The sequence below is a fragment of the Equus quagga genome, chromosome 18 (genome assembly GCF_021613505.1).
Source record: "Equus quagga isolate Etosha38 chromosome 18, UCLA_HA_Equagga_1.0, whole genome shotgun sequence".
NCBI lineage: Eukaryota > Metazoa > Chordata > Mammalia > Perissodactyla > Equidae > Equus > Equus quagga.
In genome coordinates this window covers 2,310,146-2,331,208 of record NC_060284.1, presented here as the reverse complement: position 1 = coordinate 2,331,208, position 21,063 = coordinate 2,310,146, and the positions used below count along the sequence as shown (strand labels likewise).

Below are 21,063 nucleotides of genomic sequence, written 5' to 3'. Positions count from 1 at the left end.
TGGAGGGGAGGACCGTGGAGGGGAGCCTCCCGTCCTCTCGTCGCCCCCCTCCGTGACGCCGGCTCCCTTCCTTTCCTCCTTGCGTCCCTTCCACACCGGCTCACCCTAGAGAGAGAAGAAGGAATTTTTTTTAGAAATGCTGTCATAACCTCCATCAGCAGAGTCATCAGTAAAGCTGGGAGCAGGCCTCCCGGCCCCGTGCCGGGAAACACGGCCTCAGAGGTGGTCCCGGCTTTGGAGGAGGGCCGCGCAGAGGCTGCGAGGGGCCTGCGTCCCGCCACCGCCCTCGCCTCCATCACTGCTCAGCATTTCTTTAAGAAAACGCCAGTGAAAATGTAAGTCTGATGTTTAAGGACATTTTAAAGTATGCCAACACGACACTGAAATGAGTCAAGTAAAATGAAACTGGGTATTTTCATAAGTCGTGAAAATAAGGATTTTTGTGAAGAATGCTGCTTATGCAGAAAAAGGAACATATAAGACTTTGATTTATTTTTTAAAAATTCAGTTTCACAAAAATAACATTTTAAACCTTTTTCCAGTCCAAGAAAAAGAAACCTTTGGCCCATAAATACCAGAGCCATTTGACAAATATTCCTAATTGACAGTATTAAGCTTAAAAATAAAAACATATTCTATCATATTAACTTAAAAAGTAATCACATAATTAATAGGTGAAAAACAGAGAGAAAGATTGCTGAAGATTAAGATTAAGCCCTGCAGAAGCGAATGTTCTAACTAGAAATTGGTTTAATTAATAGCACATTTTACATAATGATCACAGTGTAATTGCGCTGACTAGCAGAGTGTCATTAAATATATCCGTGTGCCTTTACAACACCCTAAGGCTAAAAATAATGAGTTACATTGAAAATCAGTGTGCAACAGGTTCATAAATAACAGTTAAGCCTCTACAAGGCGAATACTTATAAATAATAAATATTTGCCTTTTGTAATTGAAGAAAAAATGACAGCCTTCTTTTTCTACTACCTTGTAGATTGCCATGTTATAAGGCTGAAAAGATTTTTCCCCTTGCTTTCTCTAGAAGGTGTTGAATAATTTATTCAAATGCTAATATTCCACGTAGTCTGACTTTGAGGAACAAATATCCCTACATAAAGAATAAATGCCAGGACGCCTGTTACCTCCCCTGCCTTACTGCACACCACGCGTCCCCCACAACTACACAGTCTATTACACCTGTCACATGAAGTTAGCGGCCAAATTTTCTTGCAGAGAACAGCATTTTTCTTTATTTAAAAATTACCCTTTCTGGGGCCGGCCTGGTGGCATAGCAGTTAAGTTTGCGCCCTCTGCTTCAGCAGTCTGGGGTTCATTTGTTCAGATCCCAGGCACAGACCTACACACCATTCATCAGCCATGCTGTGGCAGCGTCCCACATACAAAATAGAGGAAGATTGGCACAGATGTTAGCTCAGGGTGAATCTTCCTCAAGCAAAAAGAGGAAGATTGGCAACAGATGTTAGTCAGCTCAGGGCCAATCTTCCTCACCAAAAAAAAAGAAAAAGAAAAAAAAGAAAAATTACCCCTTGTCCCCAAATGTTCATCCTGCTCAGGGTTGTTTAGAGTGGCAGCTGCTCCGTGACTTCTGGAAGAAACTGAAAGATGCCTGAGAACTTCATCTCTCAGTCTTCTCCTGAGAATCAATAATCTGGTAGCAATGGATGCAGCTCCTTATCCATGTGGTCACCCTGGCACGGGCTCAGATCTGCAGAAGGTCATGTTCATGAGCCTCATCCTCTTCAGGTCCTTAGCTCCCAAATGGAGCTGCACTCCTCCTGTACCGGACAGAGAGCACGGACAGCGGCCTGGGGAGGGTCTCCGAGAGCTCCCAGAGGGGCCTCCCCGCCAGCGGCTCCTCCCCAAGGACGGCAGGAAGGAGGGCATCCCCAGGAGAACACAGTTGTGAGGGGATGAGCCGCACCAGGAAGGTGGACAGAGGTCACCCCAGCTCTCTAGGGAAGGGGACCAGGAGAAAATGCCTCCTCCAGGGTCCAAACAGCCTCAAGCATCGTCCCTCCTGACAACTCAAGAGCCCCCAGCACAGGGAGCCCTTCAAGGAGGTTGCTGCCCAGCTTCTCTTTTCACGCTGAGGACGCAGCTCCTTCTGTGGGGGGAGGCAGTGTTGCTTAGTGACGAGGAAAGGGCTCTGGCATTAGCCAGAGCTCAGTTCAAGTACTGGGTTCACTACTGGTTAGCTGTGTGACATGGGGTAAGCCACTTAACCTCTCTGAGCCTCAGTCTGTAAAGTGGGATGACAATAGTCTCTGCCCCCTAGGGTTGTTGTGAGCATTCAATGAAAAAAAAATTTTTTTTAAGATTGGCACCTGAGCTAACGTCTGTTGCCAATCATCTTCTTTTTTCTTCTTCTTCTTCTTCTCCTCCCCAAAGCCCCGCACTACATAGCTGTGTATTCTAATTGTGGCATGTGGGACGCCGCCTCATCATGGCCCAATGAGCAGTGCCATGTCTGCGCCCAGGATCCCAACCGGGGAAACCCTGGGCTGCCCAAGCGGAGCGTGCGAACTTAACCACTCTGCCCCTGGACTGCCCCGAAAAAAATTTTTAAGTTTGTGAACTCTTCGCGTGGGGCCTCCCAGTTAGCAATAGCTGAAGATGTGGTAATCATTGCAAATCAAAGCAAATCGCATGGCTCCCGGATTGAAGCCTGCCGTGAAGTCCGGGGGCTCAGGGCGCCTCAGGGCCAGGACCCTTACCCTGCACGCCCTGGCCCCCAGCGTCATCCCACCCGCTCACGCCCTCCTGCTCTGTGCTCCAGGACTCCTCAGCTCTTTCAGACAGGCCATGCTCCCTCTGGCCCCAGGGCCTTTGCAAACGCCTCTGCCTGGAACTCTCTTCTTCCCTACTTGTCCTAGTTAGCTCCCCAGACCTCAGCTCAAATGAGGCTTCCTCAGGGATGTCTCACACTAGCTCAGATTTCTCCCTCTCACGGCTCCCTCTACTGTCCCTTCACAGGTTTAGTCATCACTTGAAGTGGGACGTTTGTGTGGTTATTTGATAAGTGACTTTCCATTAGTAAACCGTGCGTCCTACGAGGGCAGGGGCCGTGGGCGTGTGGGGCCCATCACAGCCGTGCGCGGAACCTGGCCTGTGGCCCCAGCAAACGCCTGCAGTGGATGCAGGAAGGAAGGACTCATCGTTCACTGGCCCCGTTTCCACGGAGGGCCCCTCACACACGAGGACAGTGCCGACTTCCTCTGGTTCACCAGCAGCTCTGCAACAGCCCGGCGCCCACCCACGAGGGAGACAAGCGCAGCGGGATGGTGCTTCCGCGGTCCCTCCACCAGCACGCCACAGGCTGCAGTAGCTTCAAATATATGTAACACACCCACACACACTCTCACATACACACACATCCTGCTTTTTCACCAATATTAAATTGTAAAAATGCTTCCATATTATTACTTAACTTCTATAAATATTTTAAACGGTGCTATGCCAGACAGAAATGCCTTCTGCTGCTACTGACAGTAGGACTTGGGCAGCTTAAACAAATAGATTATTTTTCTCACATAACAAGAAGTCTGAAGATAGGCAGTTGCTGACATTTCTTCAATTAGCTTTTTCCTCATGGTTGCAATATAACTGCTGTAGCTCCTGCCATCCCATTTACGTCCAAGTCAGGAAGAAGAAGGAAAGGATGTGCCATTCCTGTCCTTCCCATTTATCAAGAAAAGCCAAGGCCTTTGCACCCTCAGCAGACCTCCACTTACGAATCCTTGACCAGACTCTGTCTGTGACCAATGCTAGGTGCAAAGACATCCGGAAAAGTGGATATTTTGTTTTTTCAGCCTGTAGGGTTGAGGCAGGCAAGGGAAATTGGGCACTTTTCTCATCCTATCATGTTAATTCCCTTCCCTTTGATTCTCAGCTCTTTAAATAAAAATCGTGAGAACCTTCATAAGGACTCTTTCCTCCTTTTCTTCCTAGTTTGGGAAAACTGGCCGGATGGACAACAGTGGTTCTTAATCAGAGAGTTTCTTAATCAGAGATGATTTTGGCTGTCATAACGTTTATGGGGGGTGGTGCTTTTGGCTTTGGGGGGCCAGGGCCAAGGCTGGCAAACGGCCTCTGATGGACTCGAAAGCTGTACAATGAAGACCCCAAATGCCAAGAATGTCCTTTCGACTCCCATTCAGTGGCAATCATGGAAATCAGGAATCACGGAAAATCAGAAACAGGGAAGGGAGGGAGGGCGGGGGAACCCTGTCATTAGACACTGCGCAACAGAAGGCAGGCAACACTTCTCGGCGTCGGGGTACAACCCTGCACCTAGCACCTCCTTCTTCCTCAGCCACCCTCTGCACCATGTCAGCCTATGAGGACAAGATTACTTAAACTGTCCTCCTGGAGAAGTATCCCAGACAAGGAAAGGGAGCGGACCCTCACTCTTCCTGGCTTTCAGAGGGCTCCTCCCCGGGCTTTGGGACCTGCCATCGTCTGCAGTTTGCTCTCCCCTGGAGGAGGCTGGGACGGCGGAAGGGCCGGGACAGGCGCGACGCTGACCGGCAGGCTGGGGGGCACAGACCGGCCCCCTCCCTCGGCGGACCCCTGGCTGTTAGGAGCAGGGACCTGACTGTCCGGTCCGCCCATTCTCCATTCCTCACCGAGGCGTCGGTCCCAAATTGCCGAACCTCCATTCAACAGTTAAATTAAACATAACTAACTTTGTTGCTATTATTTCACAGCCGAATAACCTGATGCTCACACTCGCGGGGCGTTCAATAGGTGGGAGCGCAGACACATTTGTAAGTCTCCGCTGGTGATGAACTCCGCTGAGCTGAACTTGGGTTGCACAGGATTCCGCTCAGCCGAGACGGGGCCCCCTACCGCGCTGTGAAAATAAGCCTCACGCCGCGATTTGGACGCGCCCCCCACCCCCTCCCCGCAGGCAGGCGCCCCTCTTCCCCGCCTGCCCTGCGCAGCCGCGGCTCCGGCCCAGCCGCATCCTAACCCGAGGCGTCCGCAGACAGCCCCTCCCAGATGCGCCGAGGTGTGGAGGGTGAGGCCTCCACGTGCGCCCCTCCCGGACGGGTGACCACGTGCGGGTCGCGCGGCCTCAGACAGTCAGACTCCACGTCCACGTCCGGCAGACACGACGACAGCCCGCCGTCCCGCCTCCCACCCGCGCTGAGAGCTCAGCTGCACAAAGCATGGAAAACACGCTCGAACTGTCGGGCGCTATTCCCTTCTATTTATCTTTTCACCTCTAATTGGAGTCCTATCCTTAAAACACGACGGGAAGCACCTAAAAGCATTTGAACTGAATAGTAAATCCGTGTCTTATTCATCAAACAAGTATTGGGCGCCTTCTGTGTACCAAGCCCTGCCCCCAATACCGTGGGTGTAAAGAATGAAACTGTGTTCTGGTTTGAGATAAAGGAACAACTGGAAGACGACGAGACCCGCCCGTGGGGTGGAGACCGTCCGGGGTGTGGGAGCGCCCCGGGGCGCAGGACCCGCCGCAGACGCGGGAGCATCGCACGCGCACGGGATCGGCCCCCATCCCCGCTCGGGGACCACGCCGCGTCCCTTCCCTTGAGGGCCGGACCGCGGGGGAGAGCGCGGCTTCTATCTGGTCTGGACGCGGCGAGGCCAAGGCCCCAGTACCTCGCGCACGGGCCAGAGCCGGGAGGAGGGCGGAAAAGCAGGCCCGCCTGTTTGAAAATTATCTGAAATCATCTTAGATCATGTTAATTATGAGTCACCAAGAACCACGCAAAGTATCTTTTAAACAGGGGGCGCGGAGGTCATGTAAGCTATGCAGTGTCTCGCTGAACCCCAAGCGGAAACTGCGGGTGGGTCTCCCGAGGGACAGAACTAAGTTCCAGAAAGCTCCACACACCAGGCGGATCCCCTCCCCTCTCCGGCGGCTCCGTTGTCCTCACCCTCTCTGTTTGCACCGGTCTCTCTCCTCAGACCCAGCTTTCCTTGCTCCTCCGCGAACCAGGCAGGAGATGCGCCCCACCCCTCCTCACCTGGTTCAGGCAACCCCAGGAGAGGACGGGCCTCTGAACCCCAACCCCAGAGTCCTGGAGGAGGCCATCTGATGGGCCCAGATTGGGTTAACTGCCTGCGCTCTGAACGGTGGGCTACACACGGAGAACAGCCCGGAAAGGGCTGGGGGACACCTGCCAGTCGCCCCTGAGCCAGGTGATCACGGCCAGCCTCAACAGCCCTGCTGACAGCATCCCCTCGATGCGATGGGATGAAAATGGCACCTCACCTCTGCGCTTGCTCCCCCCAGCCACTACCTCAGTGCCGTCGTGAGAAAAACAGTCCAATCCCAGCCAGAAGGACGTTCCACAGATGCCTGACCAGTACTCCTCAGAACTGCCAAGTTCATCCAAACCGGTACAGTCTGAGAAACTGTCACGGTCAAGAAAGCTGAGGACACCACTAAACGGAATGTGGGATCCTGGATGGGCCGGTGGGACAGAAAAAGGACTTCGGTGAAGACAAAGGAACTAAAGTAGAGACTTTAGTTAATAAGAACATGTCAATATCGGTTCATTAATTGTAACAAATGCACCACACTGACATAAGATGTTGATAATAGGGTAACTGGGTGTGGGTTATATGGGAACTTTGTGCCATCTTTGCAATTGTTCCATAAATCTAAAACTCTTTTAAAATAAAAAGTTCATTAAAACACGGTATTGCATGCTTATGCTGTGCCACAGACCCTGCTAGATGCTTCAAAGGCTGCAATGACTAAACCAAAAGGTCCTTCCCAGATTCTCCTGTCCCCTCACCCATCTCCCATGACAGAAGCCACAAGCCCTGTGAGACAAGGGAAGACGCCAAGGCCCAGCGCAGTCTGCACACAGGAGGCTGTCCCGAAACGCTTGCTGATGTGAAGCCGCAGTGATCACCCACAGGGAGGCCCCACCTCACGCTCAGAGACGCCGCCCGCCTCGTCCCAGTGTGGGTCAACGGCAGCCGCCCTGCACAGCAAAGAGGCCGGTTTGCTCTCTCTTCTTCTGAGTGAGGTCGCTAGTCCCTTCCCGGGCTGCCACCATCACTCTGAGGTCCCCCTGGGCCATGCCGACAGGTTCATTCTGGTCCTGGCCTGGCAGCTCCAAGTGGCACCAGGCCTCAGTGTTGTATGCCCTTTGGGGACCCTCCTTGCTTCTCTCAGGAGAGACTCACACAGCCTTTCAAAGGACAAGGGCCTCTTGTCATGATTAACCTTTGGAATGGGCACTAAAAATAACTTTCCGTTCACTTTAGTAGTTCCGGTTTTAAGGAGAAAGACAGGCAGTGCGGTTTCTTCGAGCATTTTCTTTTCCAAAGCGGTGGAGAGGGACAGAAGACCCGGAGTTTCTGGCCATCGAGCTGACACTTGGACGTTTTACCCTTTTCTGCCTCCTTTGTTCTTCCTGCCACTGTCTCCATGCAAAGTCGTTTGTACCTTAGGAACTGAATATTAGCTGATGAACTAACCCCTCCAGGGAGAATACCGTTAACTCATCAGGCCGCTTCATTCCCTTTCTTAAAAAACTGCCCTGGAACATCTTTTGTTTTATTAAATGACTGAATTCTGCACTGTGGTTTGCAGAGTCTTCACGAACTTGGGAATTTAAGATGTTCCCAGTGGCTTATTCTCAGCCCTTCACAAAGAAAACATACCGCCCCTCACGGCTATGCCAGAGTGTTCTCCTAAAAAGGGACCACGCCGAGCCCTGTTGACAGGGGACGTAAATGTCACTCCCCGTGGGAGAGCTGAAGCAGCCCTGTCGCCACCTGCGCTCCTGTGGGATGGAGAGCCAGGCGGCCTCTCCACCAACACCCCATTCACGTAATTGGGACCAGGAGGCTGAGCGATTCCACACTCAGGCATTGGGACCCTTCCCCAAGCCGAGGCCCCGTTTTCACTCTGGTTCTATCAGCACACACGTGTCCCCCTAACTCTGAGCCTCTGTAGGGGCCCCCATCCGCCCATGTCCGCCTCACCCACAGCGCACACAGCTCTGCAGAGTAGCCGTGAGCACGTGCACTAGACAGAAAGGCCAGGACAGAGGCCGCACAGTGACCGTGCAGAGACCCTCCTGAGCCATTGCTGCTGCTGCTGCTGCCACCGCGGACCACCCTGGCGCTCAGACAGGTGGGGGTGAAGAAGAACATCTCCCCGTCTGCTCACTCTGCCCGGGCCTGAGAGAATCCCCAGTCTCACGTCTCTATTTCAGACTGCATATGGCGGCGATATTGGCTTTTCCCCACCTCAGCCTAACCATGACTAAACAGGTTGATGAATGTCATGCATCTTATCATCATACGTGCATAGTTTTAAATATAATTCACGTTTGATCTGCACCCTTGTGCAGTGGCGAATGAAAACAGTTAAGATTTCTTCCACTGTCTGCCTTTAAATGTATTAAACAGCCCTGCTGTCAATAGATTATATTCTTGTACAATGATAATAGCCCCCAAAACTAAGAGGCCTTGTCAGGAATTGCAGTTGTCACAGTTTGATGGGAATGATTTTACTTGGGGTCCGTCTGCCGCGCAATCATCTCATAATCTGGATATACATCACAGCGTGACATGTAAATTTCCTGCTACTCTGCTTTCATTTCCAGAGGCAGCAATCAAATGAAAACCACTCAACCTCACCCAAATGTATAAATAATTTTCATTCAAACATATTAACAGTCAAAATATGAGAATTTATCACAGAGTGCTAGGCCTTTTAAGAAGCAATAAAGACTTTACTTTTTAAGCATATTTCTCCTTGGAAAAGTAAGACGAACAGTAACTCGCAATTTCAAAATCGCATTTGAAAGTCCACATGGAAACCACCTCATCTGCAAACCTAAGGGATGTGGGTGCTTTGCCATGGGTTTGACGCTTGGAGGAAAAGTCATGAGGGAAACATTGTGTAATAGAGCTGCGTGTGGATTAATAATCACCCGCGTGAAAATACCAATGTCTAAAAATGCTGATTTATTTTGCCTTCGCTGAACGTCGCTCTTGTGCTGCACAGTCAATAGTGGATTGCTTTCTCTAAAATACAGACACCTGATCCAGCAGCCGCTTGGATATCCCAACCATGACACTCTTTTCCTGATAAACATGAGATTTTAATTGAAAGCAATCTCCTTGAGCAAAAAAAAAGCCCATCGAATTGCAGCCTGGGCATGGCCGACTCTCGCCCACTGCGCGCTGGGTTCCAGCCACAAGAGCTCTCAGTCACCGGGGAAGGGACAGGCATATTCACAACTGAACGAGAGAAATACTTGTCTTTGGTGCTCGGTTATGAAGTTAAATGAGAGCAGGTGCTGGCTCGCTCCTTGGCCTGGTTCGAGGTGAGTGTGGGGATGGCCGTGGGGAGCTCATTTGAGAGAGGACAAGAGCCACGGAGTGCTCACCACCGGAGCCTGAGGACTCACGAAGGCCTGCCAGGTTCCCCCGGGAAGGCGCTTCGAGGCTAACCCTTCACATGTGGACTTTGCGCCTGGCCGGACGAGGTGCTAAAAGACATCACTTGACCCATGAGACACCATGTTGACAAGAGTTTATTAGCTGTGGAACAAAACCCCAAAAGGAATATCAGACTCTGATGCATTTAATTCAATAACCAATCCACTCAGATTTCCAAAAGGCACTTTCCACATTTCAGAGACACTGGCACTTTGTCTCTGGGTAGAAGACCAATCGCAAGAGTCGTGGCACACCCACCAGGGCAGGTGAAGAGCAGAGGGCTGGGGCGGGGGCGCAGATGGGAAGGTGGGTGGAGGACTGACGGAAATCTACTTTACCATTGGTGCCAGTGCCTAAAGATTTTGCTGCCTCACCTTAAATTTTTATACCCTTTTCTTCTCCCCCACTGCCCCCACTATGTGCAAAAACTGCTAAGATGACAGTTTTTCCCATTTCCCCGGTAAGTGTGTCTGCAGAAGTAGAAGTGCCATAACCCGGGGTACAGCAAGCTCAGCCATTTGAAATAAAACTTTGCAGTACTAATGTTTTTGTAACTGCTTTCATATTGTAATGATATTTTTCCAAGCACTGGTTTTATTTGATCTTAAATACCTTTTTGGGAAAGTCCAGTGAGCTGACTCTAATAAAATCATGCTATTGAAAAAAGGTTTAAGTAGAATGTTCAGAATAAATTACAAAACTGCATGCAAGAATACCAGCTAGCGCTGCAATAAAAAGCTGAAAATGAGTATTCTTGCAATATATTTTAAAGAAGTAGTATACTTTTTTTGTCCATTTTTTTTCATTGAATGTTTCATAACAGAATGCCTCCATGTCGTGAAAGGAGGGGAATGCATACCAAATGAACAAACTGCGGGAAAAATTGCATTTAAGGAAAAAAAAATCTTGACTTTTGGGGGAGTATAGAATATATTTCATCTCATTTTCAATAACCGTTGGAAGATAATAGGAAATGTAATTTCTTTCCATTTGCTGTGCCAAAATACTTAAATTACATCATACTTATCCTGTCATATTTTTCCCCCAACATATTCAGGACTCTTTAATGGATTTCGCATTCCTTACGTTTGCATTAAGGAATGGATCTGCTTTAAGAGACGAGGCACCCAGCAGGAGGGGCCTCAGGGAAACCGTGGGACGGCCTGAGTGCAGGATACAGGCAGTGGTACCTCTGACTTCCTACAGCAAAGCAGAAGTAAGATGCCCATGAGGATGGAGGTGTCCTCCTAATTACTCCTGAGATCCTAGCTCCAAAAGAAACCATGAGCCCTCCCTCCCAAGAGGACCGCCTCACAAAAATCGGTGCTGAAAGAGCAAAAGACTGCACGTGGTAAATCACCCCTATGGAGCCAGATATGGTCACCCCCTCCCCTTATCTATCGGGGTACATTCCAAGGCCCCCTGTGGATGCTGGAAGCTCGGGGAGTGCCGACCCTGTCTAGGCTGTGGGTCCTATGCACACAGACCTATGAGAAAGTTTCATTCACAAATTAGGCACAGTAGGAGATTAACAACAACAATTTCTCTTTGGCATAGGTGAATCGCTATGACCCTACTCTTGTGCTTTGGGCCATCATTAAGTAAAATAGGGGTTCCTAGAACCCAAGCACTGTGATACCCATCAGTCGATCTGATAACCCAGACAGCTACTAAGTGACTCACAGGCAGGTGGCGTATACGGTGAGGATCCGAGGGACAAGGGGATGAGTCACGTCCCCAGTGGGACAGCGGGAGACTTCATCATGGTACTCAGGACAGTGAGCAATGTAAAACTTATGAATTGTTTGTTTCTGGAATTTTCCATTTAATATTTTCGGACAGCCATTGACCGTGGGTAACTAGACCACAGAAAGCGAAACCGCAGATAAGGGGGGATGACTGGACCTGCCATTTGAGAGTCCACGTGTCCTGGGCACTGATTCCAGCATGAGCTGCAGGTTCTATATGGGACGATATTTCTGTAAATCAAATTCACTCATAAATCCAAACTCACTTCTCCTGCCTCCGAGTAAAACAAAAGCGATCATTCTCATCCCATGGAGAGACACTGGGACAAAGCAAAGGCGGCCACAGCATAACGGACACAGTCTAGAATATGACGGACACTGCGGGTGGTCCACCCAGCGCTCCTCCTCCCCATCCGTCTTCCTTCCTGACAAGCCTGATTTGCTCAGGAATCCACTTCTCCTACGCATAGCCGTGCACCTCAGGACAATCTGACTGCCTGCGTCTCAGGGTGGGACTGCCCGGTCACGGGCCATCCTGTTCCAGTAGGGCGTCTGACAAGAGGGCTGGGGCTCTGACCAGTGAAGTGGGAGAGAAGTCTGCTGGGGCTCCTTCAGAGAAGAGTTTTCTTGACAACCAAAGAAGTGGTGTCTTCTTTCTTCTGGGGACTCTGTTGTCTGGATGTGGCCCCTGAAAGTCTCACAGCCACCTGCTGCCAACCTTAGGTTGAACCAATACCAGCAATGGCGGAAGCAATGCTGGACTAGCTTCCGGGGGCCGCCGTAACAAAGTACCACAAGCTGGGTGACAACACAAAAATGTACTGTCTCACAGTTCTGGAGGCTGGAAGTCCAAAATCAAGGTGTCGGCAGAGCCGTGCTCTCTCTGCAGGCTCCAGGGGAGCGTCCTCCTCACCTCTTCCAGCGTCTGCAGGAGTCCTTGGTGGCCCCTGGCTTGTGGGGGCATCACTCCAGCCACATGGCTGTCTTCTCCCTGCGTGTCTTCACATTGTCTTCCCTCTGTGTGTGTCCAAATGTCCCCTTTTAAAAAGAACACCAGTCACATTGGATGACAGCCCACCCTAATGACCTCATTTTAACCTGGATATCTCTGTGAATACCCTATTTACAAATAAGATCACATTCAGAGGTACTGAGGTTAGGACTTCAACATATCTTTTTTAAGGGGAAGACACAATTCAACCCATAAATTGCCCAAACCTGGGGTGATGCAAGGTTGAATAGACCTTGATGACATCATTGAGCCTCTGAATTAACCGAGCCTCAAAGCCATCCTGCCGCGGGACTTGCTGATGCGTGAGGATCCCTTCCTACATTGTTCACACCATTTTGCACTGTTTGTTACTCGTCGCTGAACCCACTTTCGTTGATGCAACAGATGTTGGATTAAAAACAGACCTGATTCTACCACTTAATAACTATGTGTCCTTGGGAAAAATGACTTTCATTCTCTAAGAACACTTTCTGTATCTCTAAATGGAGTCAAACGTTATTTCAGAGTTGTCACAAGGATTGACGAGATAATGCATATCAACGGCATTACACAGAAAAGGTGCTCAGTAGATTGCTGTTATGCTCTTTGTAAAAACTGCTCATGTGACTTTGGAAGAATAAAAACAATACCATATAATCTAGTTTTAAAGGCCGACTGAGAACCAGTAGTTCTTGATGGTTGCTGCATTTCGAGATAAATCATTTTGCCCGTGCTCTTCCTTGGGCATCCTGCACCTGTCCAGGCCTCTTCGAGGCCTTTGTGACAGCCGCCGTCTATGAGAGGCAGTTGACTTTGGTGATTAAAAGCAGGGGCTCTTGAGTCAGACCACAGGGACACAAATCTTGGTTCTGCTACTTCCTATGTGTGATGTTGGGCAAGTTATTCAACCTCTCTGTACCTCGGCTTCTTCATCTCTAAGAAAGGGAATGATGGTGACGATGATAGTTTCTCAAAGTATTCTTGAGAGGAATCAAAAGACATGAGGTGACTGATTCCTCAAGAGTCTGGCATGGAGCGGGCACGTCAAACATACACTCTCTGTTCCTTTCAGTCTCCATTATTATCTGCCGTCATCTTGGGAGGCTGCACAGTGATCTTCAAACTTCAGTGTGCTGAGAAGGGCCTGTGATGCCTGTTGTAAACACAGATCCCAAGGACTCCCCTCCGCATCCAGAGATTCAGATCCACTGGTTGTGAGATGCACGTTTAACAAACACTGCAGGTGAAACTGGAGCACACGGCCCCTTATCACACGCTGAGAAACTCGCTACTTTTCTGAGTGGAAGTCAGGAGCCTTGGAAGGAGTCCCTCATCTTGGAGATGTTTCTCTTACCCTTCCTACTAGTCAGAAAGCTTCTGGAAGGCAAAGCCATCATTTTCTCTCTGTCTCTTTGCCTGACCACACGTCAGGTTCAGTGTCTTGCTAAATCAATTTAAAGTAACCTCAGATGGTGTGGAAACAAAAGCAGTCAGGGAGAGAAGCGGGTGGAGACCTAGGCAAGAGGAAAACAGGCTCATCTCCCCGCGTAGACATTCCAGGAGACTCTGTGGAGACAGCTGTCCTGAGCCAGCCCCAGCACCAGCTTTTGTTTCTGTGAGCCCCACGGACAGTGTGACCCCGGAGAGCGGTCACTCGGGAGCGCGGGATTCCAGGCTGGCTTCACTTTTCACACTTACACCAGCCTGGGGCACAGCTCTCTGAGCTCAAAGCAAACCTTTAGACCAGGTGCAGGAGGACAAAGGGGGAAAATCCCAAATGAGAAGCTCAGTTTGGACTTCTTATTGTTACTGGGTCACTCAACCAACCGAGCTCAGCTCTCTTAGGGGCACCTTCAACAAAGAACGTTTACAGGGTTGTTTTGTAAACTAATTAGTGTTAATACATACAGCAATATGTAGCTACTGTTTATTGAATGACTCTCTGGGCCAGATGCTTTTCAAGAATTATGTCACTAAATTCTCAAGAATTCATTCAAATAATATTTGTTGAACATCTACTATGTGCCAAATTATCAAATAAAAGCTAATAAATATGATATACTTATCAATATATATGTAACTATATAACTTATCTATATCCCACAGATGGCTATACAGAAAGGAATTTCCTAGACAGACTGGGAGGCTAATAAGTATAAAGCATTAGTGCCATGTCTGACGCATAACAAGCACGTAACAAAGGGAAGCCACTATTATTACTGTTGTTAATTATTATTAGAATGCATACTGTCATTAACAGTGGTTCTTTCTGGAAACATTCTGGGTGAATGTTTCTTCATCTTGCTTATTTGCATTTACCACATGTTCTATAATAAGCATGCGATGGTGTTGTAATAAAAAATAGAAGTTACTTACTTTAGAAGTTAGTAAGATATTTCCCCTCTGAATCCACAAATGGAAACCACACTGTCTTTAACGGCACCACCTAGTGGCTCCAACAGAGTGTGACTGAAAAAGGTCCTTTTTCTCCCACCCACCTCCTCGGACACAGTCTCAGAGACACAGCTTCCTACCAAGAGCCACAGGCCGGGTGGCTGTGACACGCTCCCTCACCCACACAGCATCCAGTGACCGGCGTGCTCGATTTCTGTGCCCTTACTGGTCTTTAGAACTCACTCTATTTTTTCATGATGAAATGATTTTATTTCTTATGGGAGTCTGATTTTGATACGTTATCTCACAGAATACAACTCAGGAATCCAGTGAGACAACACACACACAAAATGTAAATCTTCTGTTTTAGAAATGTCCTTATAGCTAAAGGTATAAAAATTACGGGAAAAGATAATTTTAATAGTACAGGAAGCATTTATTGAGGACCTGTAGTTGCCAGGCATCATGTAAGATGCTGCAATGAAAAGCTTACTAACAAACGTCCTCCTTGTCCTCAACAAGCTGTGACGTTTGATGCAAAACACTGTGACACAGCAACTCCCGCACGCACTCCTTCATTCATTCAACAGGAATTCACTGAATACTATGTCACAGGCACTGCGCTAGGCACTGGGGACACAGAAATGCATGAAATAAACAACATCCCTCCTCGAGAGCCTACAATCTAATGGGAGAGAGATACTTAATAAATAAATACGAGATACAGTTGTGATAATAAGCGCTACAAAAAATAATAAAGCAGGTCAAAGGGAGTAGAGAGTACCAGGGTTGCTGCTGATTTAGGACAGCCAATAAAAGCCTCTCCAGTGAGGAGATATTTGAGAAGAGACTGGGAAGCAGTAAGGGAGCAAGCCATAAAGATGTTGGGGGGAGCATAGTCTATGCAAAGGTCCTGAGGTGGGCATGTGCTCCCTCAGAGCAAAGCAGCAAGAAGGTCCATGTGGCTGAGCAGAGCGAGCTGGGGAGAGAGTGGTAGGTGATGAATTTGGACCAGATTCTGTAGGACCTTGTTGGTCATGCTAAACACCTTTGATTTGACTCAAGGGTTAATGGGAAGCCACTGGCAGATTTTGAACAGAGGAGTGACATGCTCTGGCTTACATTTTAAAATATCACTTAGCTGCTGAGTAGATATTAGACAGGAGGAGGACGAGAGTAGATACAAGGAAACCACGCAATAATCGAGTGAACCAATGTCTGCGAAACGACTGCACGCGTGGACAAGACATAAAAGCAGAAGAGGTGGCAGTGCTCAGTCACGTCAGGAAGCCACCAGAGGGGCTCCTCGCTGAGGTCAGGCCCAAACAGGGACTTGCTTTCTACTCTCAGGTTGGAATTTTTTGGCAAAGAGTGTTCTTCCGTCAGGAGACCCATAATATCAATGTCTCTCTTTTGTGATGTTAGTAGCTTAACAAATGCCCCGATCCATTCATTCATTAGAGAGACCAAGTGGTGATATTCTCATTCTATCTTTTCATTTATATTTATCAGCTGGAATACGTTTATAAAAAGAACCTTTCCTCCATCTTCTATTCAGTTACCCAGTTGTACAATTCACGTAGAAAAGGCAAGATACACGCTTGACTTTTTTCCCTTTATTTTTCAGAATAATGAGTTGGTTGACCAGCATCTTTCTGTGGTGACCGATTGCTTGCTCGCTTTCCCTCTCTCTCTTTCTCTCTCTCTCTCACATGTTCTCCCTCTCTCTTTCTTGTGTTCTCTTTTTCTCTCTTTCTTAGTATCGTTATGAACTTAACGATTTTTAAACAGATCTGATGGGTTCTAATCAATTGCATTGCTACGCGTATGGATGCTCAGACCATCCCATCCTTAGCCGGGAGCCTCCTCCCGTTGGCTCCTGGGCCTTTTGAGGGAAACCTGGTAGCTTTGCCAGCTTCCCTGCTGCCTGATCCAAGTGTGACTGTCCGTGTCCCTAATGGAATCAGCCATTTCCCTAAGGAGTCTTGGTTCCTTCTCGTGGGATAGGGCATTTCTGCACCACAATCTGAGCACTCAGCTCTCACTGTTTCTTTGTTGCTCATGGTTTCTAGGCCTTTTCAGTGGACAGAGTTCGAAATTTTTCTTAAAAAAATTATGATCTCATATTCCTACTTCCAATTTAAACTATAAGATTTTTTACTCCTTTCTCCTACACTGATGGTCTCAATTTTCAACAACTCCAGAAATTATAGAATTACAGTAACCCTTAATTACTAATTTGCTTTTATTCCCCCAAAATACACACAAGAATCTCGTAATTAACAATGCCTACAGTACCACCCCCAACACGATTACAGTGGGTCATTTAAGATTCTTTTTGCAGTTCTTTTTGTCCTAAGGGCATCTCACCCCAGGGATGTCCAGGCAAGTTACTGATGTTTAAAGTCTCTGGAATTGTTCACGTCATGGAGCTTTACAGTTTGTGGGGTAAGCAGACATTTAAGAAGTGATTATAAGGCAGTAAATATCACAAAAAGTACAGGGAGCAAAGCGAGGCTCCCGTCTGGAGGCTCAGGGAAGACGTCCTGACGTCCTGTGACTCTAATAATCATCCGTTTTATTCATCACACCTGACTTCCGTGTCCGGCAGTAAAAGCCCCGGGGCATAAGGACTTGCCCCCGCTGAGAACACCCACAGAGAGGAGCTTCAGACGGTGGAGGGCACTCAGGAGGGTGGAGCTCAAAAGACCCAAAGCGACAATGACATGATTCTGGGGCCTGCTCGGCAGGCGGCACTGTGTTAGATGCTTAACATACATCAGATACAATCCCCAGAATGACTCTGTCACTTCGATGATGTTATCCCACTTTAGATCAGGAATCTGAGAATGAGAGAAGGCAGGAGGCAAAGTGCAAAGTCACACAGCCGCTGAGTGGGAGGGCCAGGATTCAAATTGAGGTCTGCGATTCCAAGACCATACGCTACCCATTGCCGTGCTGAATTCGCTAGTTTATTCTCTAGAGACATGGCGCATCTGAGTATATAAACTGTGCTTTAGAAAATAAACTATGTTAGCCTAGAGCCGCGTCTCACGTGTGAGGGGTACTCATCAGAAGAACTAACACCTGGTTCACCCTTTACTGGCTACATTGATAGCCTTTTCTAACCCGATTGGTTCTCAATATTCCCAATTCACAGGAAGGAACGAAGACTCTCAAAGACATTAACCGGCCAGCTAATAAGTGACAGAGCTGGGTTTCAAACCCGAGCCTTCTGACTCCAGATTCCAAGGTGTTCCCTCTCCCGGACATCCTGCCGCTGTTACCAGACCTCAGAATGAGGGCAGAAATGAAGACATGACAAGAAAAACCAATAAGGAAAAAAGCTTAAAATTATACACCCCCCCAAATTATGATGCCACTTATCAACAAAATGTTACTTTTTGTTATGCAACTATCAAAAAAAAATAGTAAAACTTTAAAAATCTTCACTTAAAAAAATCTCCAGGTGAAAAATCTGCAAATTTCGTACCTTAACATTGTAGCGAAAAAGATACATAAAAACTGTTTTCTTTTTTATAATTTTTCTTAATTTTTCATTAAATCTAAAACTGTCCTAAAATATAAAGTCTACTTTAAAAGAGAGAGAGGACATGATCTCTCGTTGCTTAAATTCTTCACTATTCTTTGATAAATAATTTTGCCGAAAAGGAATAAAATTTACTGGCTTTTGATACGCTGGTCCTGACAGCCTTCTCCACACAGGGCAGCCCATCCTAGGTGCTGGGTCAGAGGGTCCTGGTGCAGACCTGGCTCTGCCCCTTCCTGCTTCAGTCTTCTCAGGGATGACCCCCTCAGGAAGGGCTGGAGGATGAAAGGATGCAGTGCAGGCCCAGCCCCTTCCTGGGGGGCCCAGGCACTGGGAACGTTCAGCAACTGGGGTCTGGTCTTCATTGTCGGGCTGCACTCACTACCTCTCACTGTGGTTACAGATTAAAAGTTGGAATTTGGAAGTGGGGAGATATTAAAGCAAAAACAAAAACAAAACCTTAATATTCAATCATTAGTTCATTTTCCTTAAATAACAAAAGTCACTAATTCAATTTACTTCTTACATTTTAAATATATAGGCTAAGGACGAAAACAACCCAAAGTTTAAGTGCTATTTTTATCCTGTTGCTTAAATTAAAATTTTAGATAGGAAAAAAACTTTTTTGCCCTTTTAAAAATAGAGAAAAATAGGCTGCAATGTTTTCATCTCTCTATGAAGCAGGAAACCCCCACAGCACACAGTTTCACGGACTCAGGACCATGAAATCTCCGTTCCAGAGCATCAGCTTACCCATCCAGCTGCTCTGGAGCTGTGGGTCTTTGCGAGGGCGCCTCGCGGGACCACCCAGATCCTCACTCGTCTGGGTCTGGCTCACTGGCCACCGAGCCTGTCCTTGCCCGCAGTACGTGGAGCGTCACCAGGGCAGTGCACTTAGCGACCCACAGATTTTGTTCTCTTATAGAAATACCACGCTGAATGCTACTCAAATCACTGAGCACCAATCACAAGGCTGTTTGCTATTTTTAACCAATTTTAATTGCTCTGAAAACGGGCAACACCTCTCTTTTTAAGGCGGAATGGCAGCCACCACACATGGAGCTACACGAGCTGTTGTTGCCTTTCACAGACTTCAGGGGGCGCCGTGGAGTTCAGCAGAAGGATGTAAATTATTTTAATTTTAAATTTAATAAATTGTAAGTGATGTGATAATAAGCTTTTATTTTGTGCGTTATCCAGTTTGTGGACCAAACAGACCTCGTCTTCCCTCCCTCCGCAGTCTGACTGCTGGCGTCTCAATGTTCTGCTGCTTTTAGCATCTGCCCCACGTGGAGAGTTGAGCAGCAGCTTTACAAACAGCAAGTCCATTTTCTCCTTTTAGCAGCACCATTTGGGAGAGACAATAGAAAGAAAATAATTGTTGGCCCAAACTCTTTTTTAAAACAACCTTTGTGTTTCAATTATTTCTCTCTGCCCACGTCTGAAAAGAAAAGGAGCTCCAGTTCCAGCTGCACGGAGGCCCACGGGCTCCTGCGGCCCCTGCCCGTCGCCCAGGCCGAGCGCCGGGTTCTACCGCCCCCGGCCTCCACCGCCCCTGGCCTCCACCGCAGGGCGCGGGGCAGTGCACGAGCTTCTGCAGGGCCAGCAGGCACTTCACCCTAGGGGACAGGAGGCTGCGTGTTTGGAGGTCGGGATCACTACTGTTGTGTTTTGTTTTTTCCATTCCCTTTCCAAAGACTGACCTTCTGGAGCCATGACTCAGAACCTGACACATCAACACCAGCAACTCTAGCCCCCAAATGGGTCCTCCTTGGAGATGCGATAGTTGGAGAAGTGAGGCTCCTGACACCAGCAGGGAACTTCAGGGGTCCACCCAGCACCCTGGGCCCGGATGGAGTGCTTCCAGGCAAACGGGCCTCCTGGCCTGCGGGAGGCCTCGGCCCGACACTGGCTGCCAGCTCAAGCAGCAACCACCTCTCTTAAAATACATGTGGCATAATAAAAATAGAGGGTCACTGTAAAGTTTAGTTTATTGACAAGAACAAATAACTTTAACATTTGGCTCCGGCGCTGAACCTGGGCAGACATTGCATCTGCTACATCAGTGAGCAACTAGGCGTGACCGCACTCCACTTGTGTGTGCCTCTCAGTACAGTGATTCATGCTAGGGACATGGCAGGTGTCCATTTTATAGAGTCATTCAGTCGGAAAAGGTAAATGTTCTGGGATTTTGAGCCCATTGTAATTGTCTGTGCATAGCCGATCTCTCCCCGGCCTTCCACCCTTGTCTCGACGCCATAACCCCACCGCCTCCAAGAACCGGACAATAAAATACTAGGGCCAAAAGGAAGCGCCATCGGTCGAAAAGCTGATCCACCGGCGAAGCCCCGTGCCCCTCTGAAAATCCGGGTCGTGCAACAACGCTGAGCTCAGCAGCACGAGGAGAAGGTGTTCCCGGAGCGTTTCCTGCTGTCAATAGAGACGCCGCACACTAAAACAGCAGGTTTAGTACATTAAAACACTCCTCAGTTATTAAAGATGATTCTCTTATTAAAGGAAGAGAAGTAAATGGGCAGACGGCGGTATTCTCTCATGATGCATTGTGCCGGGCTGGAAGCAAGAGCCTGCACACAGCTGCTTGCTTCAACTGTATTTGTTAAACCCATAACTCTCCCGTGCTTTCCCCTTCCTCAGCCATTCTTTTACTACTTGAAGGTTTTGAGTTGATAATATTCCCTCATAACTGCAGGTAAAATGTTATGCTAATTTCAACACATGGCCACAATATTATCTCCCAAAGGACTTCTAGACTGAAGAACCATGATTATCATAATTACCACCAGCTTTTATTCAGGCAAAGATCCAAGAACGTAGCCACCCCCCTTACACACACACACACACTCGCCCCCCACACACACTCACTCACACCACCCTTTGCATATTCGACTGTGTT

The 21,063-nt window shown here is 48.2% G+C and overlaps 1 protein-coding gene across 2 annotated transcripts in view; it reads right to left on the bottom strand.

Moving 5' to 3' along the window:
* Positions 1-42: 42 nt before the first annotated feature.
* ATG4C (autophagy related 4C cysteine peptidase) overlaps positions 43-21,063 on the bottom strand; it is a 154,665-nt gene continuing 133,644 nt past the window's right edge. Inside the window, exon 12 of one of the 2 annotated variants that reach the window (XR_006886024.1) lies at positions 43-105. The gene's annotated coding sequence lies outside the window, so the exon portion shown is untranslated. The remainder of the gene's footprint in view (positions 106-21,063) is intronic. The other variant, XR_006886025.1, reaches the window with a different exon arrangement.